Genomic DNA, 4336 nt, shown 5'->3' with positions numbered 1-4336 from the left:
GAAATTTTCCTCCGTGTGCACCACCAAAATACTTAAAGAAGAGAGAATGCGTCCGGGGCCTTGGGATTTCGAAAATGACGTGCTCTGAAATTTTCACATCCGCCATTGGAAAGATAATTATTATCCGTCGTAAAAAAAAAAAAAAAGAAAAAAAAAAAAGAAAGAAATCACATTTGAAATTATCATTGAAAGTGGCCACGTTTTTCGGGGCATGTCTTGATGAAATAATCTCAGTTCAGTTCAGCATGATTGGATTTCATCTTTTCCAGTATTCTCAGTACTCTCGTTGTAGTACCAATTGCCGGCAGATTTTTTTTTTTAGTTGTTTAGAGTTATACATTCCTGAACGATGTTTTTCTTTTCCTCAAAGCTAGCCATAGAACCAGCGCTTTCTATAAAATCATGACAATAAGAATCCAGCATATCGGTTCATCTTCGGCGCGATTAAAGTTCGGGAACTGGCGATTTTTTATTGCCGTGATCAAGAAGGTTAACACCAGATAAGGCGTGATATTTCAGCATACCAGTCGCGATATCTAATCGAATCTAAGATTGAAATGGCGTTCTGAATTCTTTCGGTTCCAGATAGAAAGAAACAGAAAAAAAAAAAAAAAAGAAAGGATGTGATTGATTGCCATTCAAATCTGAAGACCGCGTGGAGAAAGTGTTCCGGTTTACATTCGGCAAATCAAAATGAACGGCTAAAATTAATCTATCGTCTGGTTTCATGCGCGAGATCACGTAAAAGGCAGCCATTCTTCTTAACATGGTTTCTCTCTTTTGCTCTCTCATTCGCGCACGGAAATTTCTTCGTACGGGAATTTTATGAAGCGAAGGCGGCTGCAGACCATTTTCTTTGTTTAGTTCATGTTCGTAGGCGCAAATTACAAACCTAACACTTGGAGCAACATTTCCACTACTCTAGAGGGGCATGAACTGTAGACAGTGCACGCTTTCTCATTTATCCAATCGCTCGCAAACACATTGCATTGCTAGTCTACAGTGGCAATACAAAGTGACGTTTCACCATGCACGTCGAAGTTCATTACCAGTACCGCGCCAGCATCGACCGGCCGGCGAAGCGACGAGCTCAGCAGCGCATGCGCAAGGCCCGACACCACCCCAACCGAGCTTCCCTGCTTATCGGAGAGAACAAGTGCGCGTGAACACGGGCGCGTCTGAGTATCTGGATTTAAAAAAAAAAAAAGAAAACAAAGAAAGCGTTTCCGAGATATTGACAAAGACAAGTGGTCGCGGTCGCTCTGAATCTTATCGTATTATAGAAAACGTGGGAAGGCGGCGCTTCCTCGAGGGTCAGAAAGTACAATCGTCGAACTAGGTGGCAAGTGGAGTACATCCTTTTTCTTGGAACGGTTTGCAATTGACTGCTTGAATGTGCCGACCACGCGTCGCGGGTCGCGTATAGAGCCAACCGTTGGCAAGCACGCGTCTAGCGTAGCAGCAGAACCGATCGCGGTTGCGATAACCCATCGTTGGCAGCGAAAAAGAAAAACACCCACACGCAGTTTGTAGCAATAACCGTACAAATCAATGTGGTTTTAAATATAGCTTCACTGGTCACCCAAGAAGGGCACCGAAACTTTCTCATGACGCACACCGCTGTAGTCCACAAAGAACAAAGCGCACAAAATAGATATGATACAGCCGCACCGCATTATTTCGTGTTTTCAGCATTTCATTACTTTCGTGTGCATGCGCGCTAGGGCCACGCAGGCCAGGAGTAAAAGGCACGAAAAGAAAAAAAAAAAAAAAAATGATACGCAATCCTAAGCTTTGACTTGACTGCTGTGGCACTCGCATTTGTGTTCTTTACCTTAGGCGAACGCAATGCGCAAACTGAACTGGAATTTCCAATAATGGAAATTCCTGTTTGGCTCATATTTGCGTTTTTCGCCCGAGCAAGCGCTTCACTGCACTACGCTTTGCCCCTTCAACGTGGCTACACTGCCCGGCAGGCGTGTTCTGCGTAGGGCCGAACCTGCAGGCAAAAAGCATGGGCGCCGCCATCTTGTTGAGAGCGGCGCCAGGGACACAATCGCGCCTAGCTCATTGAGTTTTCCCCCAAAACTGAAAAAAATTTGACTTCATTAAACGAGAAAGATGCCACGAGTGCCCCAACAAAAAGCTTTGAGGATTACCGAAGGGTAACTGAGGGCGACGCAACGGGCTCTGGAAAGAAGGATGATGGGTGTGGCGTCACGGGGGGATCGGAATAGAGCAGATTGGGGTGTGCGAGAAGAAACGCTCGTTAATGACACCAAAGTTTAAACCAGGAAAAACAAATGGGCATGCGCAGGGCATGCAATCTGGGGGGAAGATAACCGGTGGCCATTAAGGGTTACAGACTGAATTCCAAGAGGAGGGAAGCGTAGCAGGGGGTGGCAGAAAGTTAGGAGGGCAGATTAGATTAGGGACTACATGGCGACAATCGGCACCTGACCGGGGTACTTGGAGGATCATGGCAGATGCCTTTGCCCTGCAGTGGGCGTAGCCAGGATGATGATGATGATGATGTTCATGATGAAAAGGTAGCAACAGGTCTTCGTAACATACAGGTTAGAAAGATGAGGCACCTTTTAACCCTTGAATATATTTCGCCACATTTGGGCATACGACAAGTTTGTTTTCGAGGCGCTCGGTCCCACTGCTGCGAAAATGTGTACACAAAGGCTGCACAGTAGTTGCCAGAAATCGGGCACTCTATTTTTCTTTCATAGGGAATCTTTCTTCCACTTGGGCAGCGGATTTCGGCGGCAGGGCGAGCTTGCGTGGCCGCGGTGGTTTACGGATCCAAGCGATAGTGAACTCCAAAATCCAGTGTTGGCTTTGAGTGGGATTCATATTGATTGCGAACCCCACGGCTAATCCTACCCCCCATCCCCCCAAGTGGCTCTTTACAGGAGACAATCATTCAGAGACATCGGACAAATAGGAATTCTGGTTCTTTCTTTTGCTTTCATTAATTTTTCTCGAAGCCCATAACTAGAAATTTGCTGGAGCGGCTGTCCCATTTGCGACGCAACAAGTGCGACGCTACACACAGATGGAGTGGCAGTTTAATTACTCTCGTGGTCCGCGAACCGGCATCGTTGCGTGTAGTATAGGAATGGTGCGTGTCAAGTCACTGCTCGCGTTGAGCTTGTGCTCTTCATTTTGATTGAATGAAGTCTCACCTAAGTGAGCGGGGCCGATCCCGGAGGTAGTGCAATACCGGGCCGACCTGCGGCGGAGGTGAAGCAGGCTTCAAGCACTCCGCCAACTTCCAAAAATAGGTTTAATATCGTGGGTCCATATAGAACCCGTATCAGATATTAAGCTGATAAGAACAGATACTACACTTTGATCTTAGCCAAAAGGCCGAGAAGCGATGTCCTTCACTTCACTTCATTGTACTACTGCCTTGTGGGCGCCCTGCCGACATGGGTAACCTCAGCAACAGCGTGGGCAATATTATAAAATTCAGCCTGTGTACAGACTCAACGCTCCCTATCTCACGGATGAACTCGCAACGCCTCAGTCTTTCGCTGTTAACGAAACGCTGTCGCGTAGAAACGAGACCCGAGTGCAAGCTTGCTTGTAACGCGAAACCAACCAAGGCAACCTCGTAGAAAACGGAACAGGCGAGCGGAAAAAAACGCGCCAGGGGAATGCTTACTTCCGTCTGAATGCGACCGCTCAAGGTGACCTTCCTTGAGGGCTTCGTTTCAAGCCCGTGTGCAATTGTAATATACTACGCGCATTTCCTTCATTTCTTTTTATTTACCGCAAGGCCCACTGAAAATTTTGATACGGCACAGGCCGGGACGGATCGCAACGTGTCGATTCGACCGGTAGAATTAGGTAGCATGCCCCATGTACGAAGACGAGCAACATAGAAGTGAATGACAAAATAAATATAGAAAACGCTGCACACTCCTTCCCACCGGAAACATAGAGGGGAGAAAGATCGCCATCTGAAACACAGGCATTGTAAAAAAAAAAAAAAAAGTGCTACCTCATCATCTTTACCATTACCGTGTGTGTGTATGTATATATGCATGTGTGTGTGTGTGTGTGTGTGTGTGTGTTTGTGTATTTATATATATATATATATATATATACGCACACATGCTAGCATAGCTTAAACGCAGCTGGAAAGCTCAGCCTTGCACAAGAACCACCCCCTGTCGCAAACCCCTTTGAAACATTCAAATGGGAAACACGAGTACAGCGAGGTCGTTCGAACCTGGCGCCAAAACGCATTAGCGCCATCTGTGTACGGAACTAGGAAAACCTGCGGACTTTGCAATACAGAAAGAAAGGTAGATGGCGCGAG

General features: G+C 46.6%; 1 non-coding gene across 1 annotated transcript; it reads right to left on the bottom strand.

Annotated features, from left to right (window-relative positions):
• Window positions 1-3198: 3198 nt before the first annotated feature.
• On the bottom strand, window positions 3199-3390 carry LOC140214773 (U2 spliceosomal RNA). Its single transcript, XR_011891703.1, has one exon. It is a non-coding gene; the product is annotated as a U2 spliceosomal RNA (small nuclear RNA).
• Between the last annotated feature and the right edge of the window lie 946 nt (window positions 3391-4336).

The sequence above is a fragment of the Dermacentor andersoni genome, unplaced genomic scaffold (genome assembly GCF_023375885.2).
Source record: "Dermacentor andersoni unplaced genomic scaffold, qqDerAnde1_hic_scaffold ctg00000619.1, whole genome shotgun sequence".
Lineage (NCBI taxonomy): Eukaryota > Metazoa > Arthropoda > Arachnida > Ixodida > Ixodidae > Dermacentor > Dermacentor andersoni.
This window is presented reverse-complemented; position numbering and strand designations above follow the sequence as displayed.